We start from the raw sequence: 16,352 nt of genomic DNA on the forward strand, positions 1-16,352 counted from the left end.
TATGAGCCATCCTGCGACACGCGCCACACCCCAGGTCGCCTCCTGCCTGCCGCCATGCCCCGTCCTCCCCTATTACCTGTCCCAGCCGCTCTCTATCTGCTGACAGAACAGACACCTCCAGCGGGCGGCTCAGAAGAGGACAATGACGAGGCGACACCTCCACAGCCCTTGCTCCTCCGTCCGCTTTCTGTACCGCAACGTCACCCTCCTGTCACAACCAATCAGGCGCCGGAAACACCCCCTGGCCTGACGGAACCTACACGTAACCTGGACGTGGCAGCGGCGTCGACACGCCGCGCATGCTCAATGAGATATTATCAGATTTTTTTTTATGCGAAACTTTATTTATACTTAAATAACACATTGGTACGTTTGAGGATAGCGGAGAATTTCACCGTTGTGGTCTCCACAGACCTTTCTGATGTAGTTGTACCCTTTTTTTTTATTATTAACACATAAAAATCCAACAGACGCTCGACGCTGTCGCCGATAGTTGCTATTATTTCTCAGACTGAAGAGCTAGAAGTGAAAATAAGAGGTGAATGCCGATTGGTGCTGTGTGTTCCGGGCTACCATTGGCTATGTAGTGTATGGCGGGCGGGGTCATATGTAGCATGGAAGGATTTCTGCTTGCTTCTTCCGGCTCGGTGTCTGCACTCAGGTGTGCTGTGCAGGTATGGAGTGTGTTGTGTGCTCACGTGTACATTGCTGCTGATTAACGTCACGGGACTTGTTTCTTTGCAAAAACCTGAGATCAGGGCCATACAGTATGACAGGAACCAGCATCCTCCTGGTAGCTAAATACACATGAAATACGTACATGGGACCTATTTTACCTGACAGTATTTGTATTTCTGTCCATGCATTCCTTGGATTCGTGCAGCTCTGCTACATAGATGTCACCACTATTGTGTATCTAAACACTTTTGTGTATTTTTATGTTTATGTCATACAAATTGAAACCTACACTCACCGGCCACTTTATTAGGTACACTTTGCTAGTACCGGGTTGGACCCGGTGGCGGCTGGTGCTCAAATTTTTTTTTTGGGGGGGGCAAAAAAACCATCAAATGCAGCCACTCGTGCCCCCATCAAAAGCCGCCCACTCGTGCCCCCATCAAAAGCCGCCCACTCGTGCCCCCATCAAAAGCCGCCCACTCGTGCCCCCATCAAAAGCCGCCCACTCGTGCCCCCATCAAAAGCCGCCCACTCGTGCCCCCATCAAATGCCGCCACTCGTGCCCCCATCAAATGCCGCCACTCGTGCCCCCATCAAATGCCGCCACTCGTGCCCCCATCAAATGCCGCCACTCGTGCCCCCATCAAATGCCGCCACTCGTGCCCCCATCAAATGTAGCCCGCTTGTGCCCGCATCAAAAGCTGCCCACTCGTGCCCTCATCAAAAGCCGCCCACTCGTGCCCCCATCAAATGCCATCGCTCGTGCCCCCATCAAATGCCGCCACTCATGCCCCCATCAAATGTAGCCCGCTTGTGCCCCCATCAAGTGCCACCCACTCGTGTCCCCATCAAAAGCCGCCCACTCGTGCCCCCATCAAATGCCATCGCTCGTGCCCCCATCAAATGCCGTCTGATCGTGCCCCCATCAAATGCCGCCACTCGTGCCCCCATCAAATTCCGCCACTTGTGGCCATCATATGCTGCCAGTGTGACCCCCGGCCGCTGTCCGCCCGGCACTTACCCCATCTTAGTGGTGGGTCAGGCAGTGGGTGACAGCGGGCAGTTGTGCGACAGCTCCTGTGTCCTCCATGCTTCCCCTTCCTCTATTATTACGTTCTGCTAGGCATCCATTCGGAGCACCTGTGCCTTCAGCCAGTCAGGTGACGGGTATTAGACCCAAGTTTCCTGATTGGCGGATAGGCGGTTCAGTGTTGAATATTTGCTTTTCTAACACATCTGGGTGGACTGCGAGCACAATGCTCTGTGCTCGCAGTCCACCTTTTTTGAAGCCTACTAGAGCCTATGGCTCTAATCTGTTGCTTCAAAAAAAAAAAACACCCCCGCCGCTGGAGTTCAGGCGGCCGGCATCCAAAAAGAGGCTTGATGCCTGAATAGGTGGTGGCAGCGGCGGCCATGGATAGATTCATGCAATGCATGAATCTATCCATTAGTCATATAGGGGGGTGGCATGACCAGGGGGCGGTGCCCGTGCACCCCTAATGGACGGGCCGCCCTTGGTTGGACCCCCTGTTGCCTTCAGAACTGCCTTAATTCTTCATGGCATAGACTGAACAAGTTGTTGGAAATATTCCTTAGATGTTGGTCCACATTGACATGATAGCATCATGCAGTTGCTGCAGGTTTGTCGACTGCACATCTATAATGCCAGTCTCCCATTTCACCACATCCCAAAGGTGCTGGTGCTCTATTGGATTGAGATCTGGTGACTGTGGAGGCCATTGGAGTACAATGACCTCATTGTCATTTTGAGATGATTTGATCTTTGTGACATGGTGCATTATCCTGTTGGAAGTATCAATCAGAAGATGGGTACACTGTAGTCATAAAGGGATGGACATGATCAGCAACAATACTCAGGTAGGCCGTGGTGTTTAAACAATGCTCAATTGGTACTAAGGGGCCCAATGTGTGCCAAGAAAATATCCCCCACACCATTACATCACCACCACCACCAGCCTGAACCGTTGATATAAGACAGGATGGATCCATGCTTTCATGTCGTGTACCCCAAATTCTGACCCTAATATCTGAATGTTGCAGATGAAATTGAGACTCATTAGACCAGGCAATCTTTTTCCAATCTATTGTCCAATTTTGGTGAACCTGTGTGAATTGTAGCCTCAGTTTCCTGTTCTTATCTGACAGGAGTAGCACCGGTGTGGTCTTCTGCTGCTTTAGCCCATCTGCTTCAGGGTTTAATGTGTTGTGTTTTCAGAGATGGTATTCTGCATACCTTGGCAGTGGTTATTTGTGTTAATTATTGCCTTTCTATCACCTCAAACCAGTCTGCCCATTCTCCTAATATTTACAAGGCATTTTCCACCATACAACCTCTGCTCACTGGATATTTTCTCTTTTTCAGACCATTCTCTGTAAACCTTAGAGATGGTTGTGTGTGAAAATCCCAATAGATCAGTTTTTGAAATACTCAGACCAGCCTGTCTGGCACCGACAATCATGCCACGTTCAAAGTCACTTAAAGGGGTTGTAAAGGTAAATGTTTTTTCACCTTGCATTCTATGCATTAAGGTGAAAAAACATCTGACAGTGCCTGCGCCCCCAGTTCCCCCCGTTTTATTTACCTCACCCCTCGAAAATCCCGCGCTCGCCCCCGTCGTCCTTTCCACCGTTCAGCCTGGCCGCTGATTGGCAGGAGTGGATGGATGGAAAGCAGCGCAGCCATTGGCTCGCGCTGCTGTCAATCACATCCACTGATGCGGAGCGCCGGAGGGGAGGGGCCGTGTGATACAGCGAGTGGCTATAGCCGTCGGCTGTATCACGGGAGCGCGCCCGCAGGTGCTTCTCACCATGCGAGGGAGCTCGCATGAACGTGAGAAGTACTTGTGGGAGGAAGCAGAGACAGCCGCCGAGGGACCCCAGAAGAGCAGGTTCGGGGCCACTCTGTGCAAAACGAGCTGCACAGTGGGGGTAAGTATAACATGTTTGTTATTTAAAAAAATAAATAAATCACTTTACAATCCCTTTAAATCCCATTTCTTCCTCATTCTGATGCTCAGTTTGAACCTCAAGTTGTCTTCACCACATCTAGATGCCTAAATGCCATGAAATGTTGACATGGGTTTGGCTGATTAGCAATTTGTGTTACCAAGCAATTGAACAAGTGTACCTAATAAAGTGGCAGTGTATAAACGATTATGCATTGTATCAGTTTGTAAAATTATCAGTAAATACCTTTTTTTTTTTTTTCTTTTTTTTTTTTTTTGCCGATTTTTGATACCCAAGTCATGTGACCTTCCTTCTTTGCTCTGCATTGCACTCTAAAAACTGAATGGAGCAGGCAGTCAAGCTGTGACGCTACCTGTAGACATCACAACACAAAGCCTTCTCTGTGGCTGCACTGCACTCACTGGTGATGTTCACATGATTCTGTGTGCTGCACATAGGAAGCCAATTTCCTTCAGTGGGCTGTCCTATGCACTTTTGTTGCCCAAAGCCAGCTCCTGCTCCTCTTTGGGTAACCAGCTTCACACAATTTTTAAAGGTGCATTTTGCCACATGACAATCGCAGGAAAATCGCACTGCGTTTAGGGTGCCATTTAGAATGGATTTGCAACAATTGCCACACATTTTGGAGTCGCGGGCAGAATCATGGAGATTCCGCTTGCAATTCCAAATCGCCCCAAATCGGCTAAAGGCCCATTAACACTAAGATATGTGAATTGCACAGGATTCTGAGGTGTGTTCCTGTGCAATTCACATGCAGTTTTCTGTGCAGTGCGATTTCAGCCCATTCAAGAGGAATGGGCTGATATCGTACTACACCGCACCAAAAGTAGTGCATTTTTGCCATGTGATCCGGTGTGGGCAAACGCACTGTGTTTGTGATATGCATTTGGGATGTCATTAACTTTGCGCTGACGCCTGCTGCAGATCACAAGGGCAGTGCGATTTTGAATGTGGTGTGGCAAACCGGTGCGGAACACCAGTTACCCGCACTGCATTTTAGTGTGAGCAGGCCCTTAAAGTGGTTGTAAAAAATAACAAAATTGCTCATAGATATCAGCACATCACTAGACATACAGTGCAAAATGGAAATGAAAAACAAAAGTGCGGCGCTACGTGAGCTAGTGAATGGCGTGTGAACCTGGAAAGGTAAAATAGGCAATGCAAAATTTTTAATGTGAACAAAACCAAAACATAAAAGTCCAAATTGAATAATAAACATCTATGGAGGGTCTATTAGAGTTCAGAGTAAAGTGAAATGTCTTTCTTGGATAATCCGGGATGAATCTTGAAAATACAGTTAGGCTCCTTTCACACTGAGGCGTTTTTCCGGTGCTACAGCTCTAAAAATAGCGCCTGTACAGCGCCTGGAAAAAAAGCGGCCCCTTTCACTCCAGTGTGAAGGCAGAGAAAGACCTTTTTACTCTACTCTGAACTCTAATGGACCCTCCATAGGTGTTTATTATTCACATTCAATTTTGCATTGCCTATTTTACCTTTCCAGATTCACGCACTATTCACTTGCTCACTTAGCGCCACCCTTTTTTTTCAATGAAAGTCGCCTCCAAGTCGGATCTCTATCTATACTGAGGCAACAATGTTGCCTCTCACAGAATAATCAGCTCTCGAGGGGGAACGTCACGCCAAATTTTAAATGAAAAACCGGCATGGGTTCCCCCTCCGGGAGTATACCAGGCCCTTAAGTCTGGTATGGATTTTAAGGGGAACCCCCTACGCAGAAAAAACGGCGTGGGGCTCCCCCCAAAATCCATACCAGACCCTTATCCGAGCAAGCAGCCTGGCCGGTCAGGAAAGGGGGTGGGGACGAGGGAGCGCCCCCCCCCCCCCCCAAACCGTACCAGGCTGCATGTCCTCAACATGGGGGGTGGGTGCTTTTGGGGAAGGGGGCGCCCTGCGGCCCCCCACCCCAAAGCACCTTGTCCCCATGTCGATGAGGACAGTGGCCTCTTCCCGACAACCCTGGCCGTTGGTTGTCGGGGTCTGCGGGTGGGGGGCTTATCAGAATCTGGAAGCGCCCTTTTAATAAGGGGGTCCCCAGATCCTGGCCCCCCACCCTACGTGAATGAGTAAGGGGTACACCGTACCCCTACCCATTCACCTGGGGAAAAAAAAGTGTCAAACACAACACAGATTTTTAAAGTAATTTATTAATCGGTTCCGGGGGTCTTCTTCCGACTTCTCCGCCCTGTTCGGCCTCTTCTCCCATTTTTTTGGCATAGTGGGGTTCCCCTTAAAATCCATACCAGACCTAAGGGCCTGGTATGCTCCCGGAGGGGGAACCCATGCCGGTTTTTTAGTTAAAATTTGGTTTGGAGTTCCCCCTTGGGAGCTCATTATTCTCTGATTGGCCACGGCCAAAGTCACCTGGCCTGGGGTGACTTAAAGTCGTGTTGTAAGTCGCCCCAAGTCGTGTTGAAGTCACTCCAAGTCTCGCTGTTATTCATACTCAAGTCCTGTCCAAGTTGCCTCCAAAAGTCGCGCTGGAAGTCGTGATGCCCCTGTGTGAATGGACTCTAAAAGTGTTTGTTTGTGATATATGAACAAAGCATATCCCTCTATAGTGCGTATTTGTCTCAAGCACTAAGTGTAATTTCTGTCTGCTGCTTCGTTCCTCTTCTGCTATCAGCATGATTTGCATCTGACAAGTTTTCCTGACATGAAGGGAGGGACCTTCACACAGCCTGTTATTGAGAGCCTCAGCTCTGTTCCCTCCCTTCATTCAGCTCTCAGACCTCTCCTCACTGAGCTCTGCAGAATGTAACCTGAGCTCCTTGCCCCATTTTTATGGCAGCTCAGACAAGCTTTATAGATTCTGGGCTGAGCGCCTGAAGATAAGACTCCAGATAAACAGGTTCAACTTATATTGGCGTATTTTTTTAATCTATGTGTATCACCTGAGGCCAGTCACTTGACTGGATATATGTAAGGCTCCATTCACATCTTGGTGCGTCGTGTGACAGATGCGGTAAAAATCACGCAAATAGAATCGCGGGACTCCTGTGGCCCAACAGAAGCTCTTGTACATCTTTTGGGGTGACAGGCGTCTTGCTATTCTGTTTGCACAATTTTACCACAATTGTCGCCCGATGAATCGTGCAGCGCTTGGGGTGCTATTGAAAGTGACAGGGACGCACAGGCGTTCCATGATTTGCCGCTATTTCCAAACGTGGTGGTTCGGAACACCAAGATGTGACCGGTGCCTAAGGGTTTACAACCACTTTAATGTGTAAATTGAAAACTGTATTAAAACATATTTTTGATGTTTAAGCTGATGGAGTTTTTGCAGAAGGACTGCTGCAGTCACACCCTTGATTCTGCATCTGTTGGCATACCTGTGATGGGATAAATCTGTCAGTAACCTCTGCTGTACCCTCCCCACATAATGCAAGAGCTAGTCACATGGGGCTTCTTGCAGGGTGGAGAGAAGAATCTGTCAATCACATGTGTTGGAGCCACCCCACAAGATCCTGGAGATGGTAACATGGGACAGAATCTAGGGGAGAAATGAGAAAGCAAGTGGGGCTTCCTCAGTGAATAGCCGGGGCATGTGCTCTGAGTGTGGCAACACAGGAGATCTAAGATTTGCTGTGATAGTTGCCACTCAGCAGAAGGAAGACCAAGGAAATGGCAGAATCTAAAATATAAAAAAGAAGAAAGGGTGCACCAGCCTTGTGCATTATCCTTTGGATATATATTTATTAAAAGTGATAAAAAAGAAAACTACTCACAAACGACTGTAGAATTCTTGCAATAAATTATTCGTCAAATGGCAGTATAAAGTCTAAAACGTGCAACACTCTCCAATGGTCACAGAGGAAATCACAGGACCACTGCCAGCTGATGCGTTTCAAGGGAAATATCCCTCTTCCTCAGAGCTCAGCCCGAAAGGATAAAGGATAATGACCTATCCTTGAGGGCAGCAAGGCTGGTAATCCCCTTGTGCACAGGAGTCTTTCTTTTCTGCTACCAAAATGGCAGAATCTACAGGTATTTACCAGAACCACATATCGTAATGAAGGGAAGAATAAGGCCTCATGCACACTGGACGTTCCTTATGCCTGTACGTGCCCTTCTGCTGACATATATCGACGTGAGCTGGTCGGCAAGCGGTTAAAAAAAAAAAAAAAATTGTGGGTTCTGAGAGGAGTTTAACTCTAAAAGGGTTGGCATACACACTGCAATCCACTTTTTTTTACTAATTATATATATCTCCAACCAATTTGGATCGAATCAAGCAGGGCTTGCACTACATACATTTTTGGTAGATACTGTACAAATTAAATTATACATTCTAAAAAACAAGTTGTACATTACTAAGGAATACAGTAGTTTTCTCTCTCCACTCCCTGCGTGCTGATTGGACAGTGAAAACATAGCAGCAAACTGGTGAGGTCATCTTCCTACTCAGTGTAACAAATGGTGGTTGTAAAAGCTCAAGGTTTTTTTTACCTTAAAGCGGTCCTCCACCCTGAAGTGGAAGTTCCGCTCATCTGATCCCTCCCCCCCTCCGGTGCCACAATCGGCACCTTTCAGGGGGGCAGGGGGGTGCAGTTACCTGGATAATCCAGGTATCTGCACCCACTTCCGGGACAGACCGCCGCAGAAAAAAAAAAAAAAACTATCCACTCTGGTTCTCTTTTCAGAGGGCGTTCAACTTTTTCATCCTCACTGACTGTTTTAATTAACCACTTACAGACCGGACCATTTTGCTGGTCAAAGACCAGACCACTTTTTGCGATTCTGCACTGCGTCGCTTTAACTGACAATTGTGCGGTCGTGCGACGTGGCTCCCAAACAAAATTGACGTCCTTTTTTTTTCCCCACAAATAGAGCTTTCTTTTGGTGGTATTTGATCACCCCTGCGGTTTTTATTTTTTGTGCTATAAACAAAAATAGAGCGACAATTTTGAAAAAAACGCATTATTTTTTACTTTTTGTCATAATAAATATCCCCCAAAAATATATAAAAAAAAACATTTTTTCCCTCAGTTTAGGCCGATACGTATTCTTCTACATATTTTTGGTAAAAAAAAATCGCAATAAGCGATTATTGCTTGGTTTGCGCAAAAGTTATAGCGTTTACAAAATAGGGGATAGTTTTATGGCATTTTTATTAATAATTTTTTTATTTTATTTTTTTACTAGTAATGGCAGTGATCAGCGATTTTTATTGTGACTGCGACATTGCGATGGACACATCAGACATTTTTGACACATTTTTGGTACCATTGTCATTTATACAGTAATCACTGCTATATAAATGCAGTGATTCCTGTGTAAATGACACTGGCAGTGAAGGGGTTAACCAGTGGATGGCAGTGTAGGGGTTAAAGTGTTCCTAGGGGTGTGTTACTAACTGTGAGGGGGCTGGGCTTTCATTTAGTGAACACTGATCTCTGCTCCAATCACATGGAGCAGAGATCAGCGTCACTAGTTGCTAGGCAGAATGGGGAAATGCTGTTTACATGGCATTTCCTCCATTCAGCCGTCCCGTGAGATGATCGCGGGTATGCCCGCGGCGATCGAGTCCGCGGTACCCGCGACCTGACTCACGGGGGTCCCGACCGGCACGCGAGCACGCCGCCGGTGGCGGGCTCGCGATGGCAGGGTGGCATTGAAGATTGGACGTACCTGTACGCCAATATGCCTGCCCGTGCCATTCTGCCGACGTACATCGGCGTGCGCCGGTCGGGAACTGGTTATAAGGCTAAACCACACCCGCATGGCTCCATACATCTAAATGGGTTGCACTTGGCAGTGTTACTGCCCGTTGACTGTGAAATGCAAATTAAATTTTTGCAGCAAAGCATCACAGAAAATCTACGGCCCTGAGTGGCTGCATGCCCTTCTTGAGGTGTCCAGTAAAAGCATGTCTCAGCCGCCTGTGTAAATGAGCCCTAAGAAACCCTTGCTCTCACTGCACTAAAATATAGAGGTGTCCATTTATGAAACTGTGAACAGTGGTGATACCTAGGATCGCCGCTGATCACAGTCCATTAACGGTTTATGAAACAGATGATCGGGGGAGAACATGTTCTTCGCCGATAATCTCTGCACACAGAGAAGCTGGGATTGACTGACAAAGAAACAGCCAGTTTATGAAGCTGCGATCTTGGCACTTCACTGGCGATCTGTGTCAGAATTCACACTCCCTGATTCACCAGTTTAAAGGTGGTGAATCGGGGGGGTGAAGAGAGAATCCCGGGTGAAGGAGTACGATTTTTGACTTCCTCCTTCCTTTGATCAGACCCCCCAAGACAGTAACCATGTCCCCCTGCCGTGTGTGTGTGTGTGTGTGTGTGTGTGTGTGTGCGTGTGTGTTTATATGTATATAAGTACACATTTTTGTAAATATTTTATTATGACTTTTCATGTGACAACACTGAAGAAATTACACTTTGCTACAATGTAAAGTAGTGAGTGTACAGCTTGTATAACAGTGTAAATTTGCTGTCCCCTCAAAATAACTCAACGCAGCCATTAACGTCTAAACCGCTGGTAACAAAAGTGAGTACAACCCTAAGTGAAAATGTCCAAATTGGGCCCAAAGTGTCAATCTTTTGTGTGGCCACCATTATTTTCCAGCACTGTCTTAACCCTCTTGGGCATGGAATTCACCAGAGCTTCACAGGTTGCCATTGGAGTCCTCCTCCACGACAAAATCATGGAGCTGGTGGATGTTGGAGAGCTTGTGCTCCTCCACCTTCTATTTGAGGATGCCCCACAGATGCTCAATAGATTTTAGGTCTGCACTAACCTATATAGGAAATGAGGTGCTGCAGCTCACAAGTAGCCTAAATAGGGGAGGAGCCGGTGACGTCACGACCGAGTGTTTGCTTTTGCTGAACACGCTGGATGTGCAGTGAGGAGGAAAGCTACGTTTGTTACACTGATCTTTAATATGCGGTATATATTAAACCAAATGTGAGTGTGAATATTTTGTATTAAAGGGGTTGTAAAGGTAAACATTCTTTCACCTTTAATGCATTCTATGCATTAAGGTGAAGAAACGGCTGACATTACTGGCCCCCCCAACCCATTATTATGAGCATAATTCCAATGATTATGTATATCTATTAGAGCTGTGCATCTTCACAGGTCTCACAATTCGATTTGTTTCAGTTTGAGTCTGCGATGCATCACGATTACTGAGCAATACCCATGGTTTTCATCAAAAACCCTTCAAATGCAGCCTCACTGTGCCCATCAAACGCAGCCTTGCTGTGCCCGTCAATAAATGCAGCCTGGCTGTGCCTGTCAAATGCAGCCTCATTGTGCCCGTCAATTGCAGACTCACCATTGCCTGGATCACATACATCCTCCTCTCCCTCCTCCTCCTCCTCCTCCAGCGGCCACTGTAACAAAGTCCAGCCTTCTAGACTGTGATAGGAGGCACACTGATCCAATGCCGGGAAATTTAATCAGTGGGCCACCTATCACAGTCTAGGAGGCGGGACTTTGTTACAGTGGCCACTGAAATAGGAGGAGGGAGAGTAGTACAGGCACACCGGGATATCCATATCAAAGTTCTGTGACAGAGGGAAATGCTCGCTGTGTGTGACCCTGGCAATGTTGAGAGGCTGCCCTGGACATTTTAGATGCAAGCTCTCTGTCAGGCAAAGAGGAATAAGGTGGGAAGTGAGAACTCTGACAGATGACATCATCGATACAGACGCTATTCAGTTGTTCTCCGCATCGGTTATGAAATTATTTTTAACACCCCTAATATGTATGCATGTCAAATACATGGACATTCTATATTTTCTACTTATTTGTTTTTATATGTTAATGTACTTGTATAGTTTATACTACACTTTTACAGCATACTTTTTTTTTTTTTTTTTTTTTTTTATTAAAATATTTATTAAAATTAAATTTTTCAACAAAATACACCATTTCTAAAATTAGAAAACTACAATTTTTCCTTATTCTTATTGTCAACTTCTAGATACATAAACTGTATTCTGTATATTTCTCTATTACTGTTTTTTATACATTGGGCACTGTTGCATATTGTTTTCACTGGCGCAAAAATATAAGTCTATAAAAATGTGTCTTTAAATAGCGGATCTGCTGCAGTCGTAGATTCCCCACCAGTAGTGTGAGGTGAACAATATTACAGTAAAAAGTGTAACTGCGCTGACCCTTCATTGTATACATATCTTACCACATAACTAAAGCAATGAATAATATTTATCAATAATTCTTAAATAATTATTTATAAACTCAATCAAGTGCATATTTAGTGAACTACAATAATATAGGGAAAATATTTTTTTCTTAATATGAAATATTTGGGTTCCAGCAATTGATGCTGCGATATCCTCGGTAAATAAAAAGCTCACTTGTCCTGTAGACAATGCGCAAATGTTGAAGGATCCAACAGATAAAAAGTTGGAATTTCTTTTTTAAGAACAACATTGCTCTTGCAAGTTCAGTGGTGCAGCCGGCTCTTGCAGCGATTGGAGCATCTCAGTCCATAAAGGTTATTCCTGATCAGCAGGCCCAGCATATCAGAAGCACTATATTTCACGGTGGATGCTATGAAAGATTCTATTATTCAAGCCTCATGGCTTATGCTAGGACTAGTGCATACGTGTGGAGTCCTATGGTTGAAAAATTGGTCAGCCGAAGTGCCGTGTAAAAAGCTCTTGGCCAGTTTCCCATTTCAGTATATCCAAAGGATTTCTAATGGGAAAAGTTCTCTTTTATCAGTAAAGAAGAAGTTTAAGCATTTTTCATTTTTAAACGTGCATCTTCTACAGTGCCAGGATCATCTGCCTCCAGACAGTCTTGATGGCCTCCGCCATCGAGCCCAAGAGGAAGACCTCGCGGGGGGTCCCAGGGCCAAAAGAGGGGAAGGAAGCCCGCAAAGCAAAATACTAAAGCCTCCTTGTGAAGGAGTGGTCGCTTGGGTGGGGGTAAGGCTTCCACAATTTTCAAAGATCTGGCAGAAACATTGTCAAGACAGATGGGTGGCTTTTTCAATTTCTCTAGTTTACAAACTACAGTTCCGACAATTCCCATCTCCCCGTTTTTTAAAATCAAACGTTCCCAGAGATCCAGGGAAAAGGAAGTCTTTTGTCTCAGAAGGTGATATCGGAGGTTCCCACAGAAAAGCAGCGTTCAGGGTTTTATTCAAACATCTTCACGATACCAAAACAAAACGGGGAGGTAAGACCCATTCTGTATCTCAAGGATCTGAACCGGCACTTGAATATCCGTTCCTTTCGCATTGGACTCAATACGATCCGTTGTCTCCATTCTACGAGGGGAATTTTTGGCATCAATCAATATCAAGGATGCCTATCTCCACATGCCAATATTTCCCGCTCATCAGAAGTTTCTTTGCTTTGAGGTAGAAAATCGTCATTTTCAGTTTGTGGCTCTGCCGTTCTGTCTAGCCCCTGCACCGCGGGTGTTCACATAGATCCTGGCACCTCTTTTAGTCAGGTTAAGGGCTCAGGGTATAACAATTCTAGCCTACCTAGATGATCTGCTTTTAGTAGATCAATCAGTCATCTGTCTAAACCAAAGTTTAATCTCAGCCGTGAGCTTCCTAGAATTCCTAGGCTGGATTCTCAACCTAGAAATATCCTCCTTAAAGCCGTCAAGGAGATTACAGTACTTGGGGCTAATCATAGATACCATTCAAAAGAAGTTATTCTTACCCTAGGCAAGACTCGGCTCCATAAAGGAAATGATTTGATTTGTCAAAACAGAGAGAAATCCTTCCATTTGGCTGTGCATGAAATTGTTAGGAAAGGTGGTGGCCTCCTTCGAGGCTGTTCCTTATGTGCAGTTTCATTCAAGACTGCTTGAGTACTGCTGCAAAACACCAACGTCCAGGCATTCCAATGCGCTTATCCCCCCGAGGTGCGTCAGAGCCTCAATTGGTGGTTGATATCCAGCAACCTTCAACAGAGGAAATCCTTTCTACCAGTATCCTGGAAAGTGGTAACAATGGATGCCAGCCTTCTAGGCTGGGGAGCAGTCCTGGAAGAAGCATCTGTCCAGGGGAAGTGGTCCAAGTCTGAAAGGACCTTGCCCATCAATATTCTAGAAATTCGGGCAGTACATCTGGCCCTAGAGGCCTGGACACTCAGACTATGGCATTGATTCAATCTGACAATGCCACGTCTGTGGCCTACATAAATCACCAAGGGGGAACGAGAAGTCACACAGCCCAAAAAGAGGTGAATTGTGTAAAATTGGCAGGCGGACTACTTGAGTCGCCAACCGTTGTTTCCGGGAGAATGGTCCCTTCACCCCGGCATCTTTTTGTCCATATGTCAAAGATGGGGTGTTCCGGACGGGGATCTGTTCGCGCCCAGATTCAACAACAATGTCCACAACTTTATGTCGAGGACGAGGGATCTGCTGGCATGCGGAATAGATGCCTTGGTTTTTCAATGGGATCAGTTTTCACTGATCTATGCGTTTCCTCAGTTTCTGCTGCTTCCGCACCTCCTTCACTGGATCAAGCAGGAAGAGAAAGAGGGGATTCTGGTGGCCCAGAAGATCTTTGTTTGCAGAGATCATAAAGATGGCAGCAGGGGACCCTTGGACCCTGCCATTTTGGCCAGACCTTCTCGCACAAGGTCTGGTATTCCATCCTACCTTACAAACGCAAAATTTAATGATTTGGCTATTGAAACCCACATTCTAAAGGACCATGGGTTATCTCCTTCAGTAGTGCCTTTAATGCTAGGAAGCCGGCCTCCAGAGTCATATACTATAGAGTCTGAAAGGCTTATGTCTCCTGGTGTGGATCCAGTGGTTGGCACCCCAGGAATTATTGAAAATGAAGCTGGCCTTGAGTACTATCAAGGGTGAGGTCTTGGCCTTATCAGTATTCTTTCAATGGCCTCTTGCTTCTCCCTCTCTGGTGCGTAGCTTTATTTAGGGGGTAACGCGGATTAATCCTCCCGTCGGGGCACCGATGAATCCTTGGAATTTGAATGTAGTCTTGTCGGCTTTAAAGAAACAGCCTTTTGAGCCTATACAGGATATTTCCCTTGGCTCTTTTGGCAAGAAAAATAATCTTTTTGGTTGCCATATCCTCTGCCAGAAGGGTATCAGAATTGCCGGCTGTCTTGTAAAGAGCCATATTTGTTTATTCATAAGGATAAGGTGGTATTGTGGCCTAATCCTGAATTCCTACCAAAGGTAGTGACAGGTTTTCATTTAAACCAGGATATTGTTCTGCCTTCCTTTTTCCCAGAGCCTCAATCTAGAAAAGAGAAGTCGCTATATTCCCTTGATGTAGTGAGAGCAATCAAGGTCTATTTAAAGGAGACCGCTCAGATTCGCAAAACAGATATTTCCCAAGGTGTCTTTCAGGACAGCACCTGAGAGATAGTGACTCCTCCCTCATCCTTAGGACACGCCTTCTTCCTCCAAACTTTAAAGGGAGGCACTTCCCTACCAAACCTCCGTTATTGTGTTTCCTCTGGCCCGGAGGGAACATCTTTTGGGAGGGAGTCAAGGTCTCTTGGGTGCTCCTGAGGGACAAGCCTTCCCTTTTTTTTTTCTCTAGGGACCTGCTGTCCTCCAGACCTACCCAGGCCTCAGCAGTGGTAGCAATCGGGCTCCTCTTCCCCTCCTAGCTCTCGGAGAGAGCCGAAGATTTGGTGGCCCGCACGGTCCTAGGAGCGGCGGCCATGTTTGTCGGCGGTCATTCCGGAAGTGACAAAGCGGGTCACCGGGTCGGCGAAAATGTAGTCTCTGGCGTGGACATGGGGGAGGACAGGAGCTGGTGCCTATTTCCGCTTCCGGTTCAGTGCAGAGGAACTATGGGAGTCCGGAGTCGGCGTGCGAAGCCACAGGTGGAATACTGCACACCTACTATGGAGGAGTCAGCATCTGCAGGAGTGGGGACAAGCACAGGCACCAGCAAAGTCCAGGTAGGAGGCAGCGGTTAAAGTCTGCCTTTTCTCCTATATCTGGCTTCCCCCCCCCCCCCCTAGTGGCAAGGAGCCTGTCTGGGCACTAGAGGCTGACTGGTTTCTTCTTAGTGCACCTGTGTGGTGATCCTTATGAAAGCAGAGACTGGGTCTCACTAAGGGTACCCTGTTTTTTTCCCCTTTTTGTCTTTTTTTCATAGGCTAAAAGCTCTGACCCAATGAAGAGATGTCCTTCTTGCAGGGCCAAAATGGGAGAAAGTTTGGAAAAAACCCTATGCAGTGCCTGCATCACTTATTTAGTTAAAGAGGAATCAGCTTCTGTAAGTGAGGATCTGGTTGCCTCTGTAAAGAAAGAGCTATACGCCACGATTCAAACTTTTTGTGACACTAGTGAACCCGGCTGCTAGTCAGCCTTCCACTTCAGAGTCCTCCCAGGGGTCTTTCTCTATCCCAGTGTTGGAATCTCTGCCTGAAGACCCTTCAGATTGGGAAAAGCAGTCCCCTGCTCCTTCCATTAAAGATTCGGAAGAGGAGATTGAGGAGACTGAGGCAGTCCCCTCTAAATTCAAACTGTTCCTTGAAGAGGTAGATGAGCTCCTTAAGGCTATTCACGCTACGCTTGGCTTAAGTGAGGAAAGAAAGGAATTATCATTCCATGACTGCATGTATACTGGGTTAGATGAGCCTAAGGGGCGAACGTTCCCAGTTCATTCGGTCATCTCTGAGGCCATTAAAAAAGAATGGCAAGATCCAGAGAAAAAG

The 16,352-nt window shown here is 46.4% G+C and overlaps 2 protein-coding genes across 6 annotated transcripts in view; one reads left to right on the top strand and one right to left on the bottom strand.

The window, feature by feature from the left end:
• TFG (trafficking from ER to golgi regulator) overlaps window positions 1-244 on the bottom strand; it is a 48,200-nt gene extending 47,956 nt beyond the window's left edge. For all 4 annotated transcript variants that reach the window (XM_077482517.1, XM_077482516.1, XM_077482515.1 and 1 more), the window contains exon 1: window positions 77-244. The gene's annotated coding sequence lies outside the window, so the exon portion shown is untranslated. The remainder of the gene's footprint in view (window positions 1-76) is intronic.
• Window positions 245-387: 143 nt separating this feature from the next.
• The window catches only part of GEMIN8 (gem nuclear organelle associated protein 8), a 69,909-nt gene continuing 53,944 nt past the window's right edge, over window positions 388-16,352 (top strand). The window contains exon 1 of one of the 2 annotated variants that reach the window (XM_077482519.1): window positions 388-538. The gene's annotated coding sequence lies outside the window, so the exon portion shown is untranslated. The other variant, XM_077482520.1, reaches the window with a different exon arrangement.

The sequence above is a fragment of the Lithobates pipiens genome, unplaced genomic scaffold (assembly GCF_037356315.1).
Source record: "Lithobates pipiens isolate NorthernLeopardFrog02 unplaced genomic scaffold, aLitPip1_a1.2 Scaffold_16, whole genome shotgun sequence".
Taxonomy (NCBI): Eukaryota; Metazoa; Chordata; class Amphibia; order Anura; family Ranidae; genus Lithobates; species Lithobates pipiens.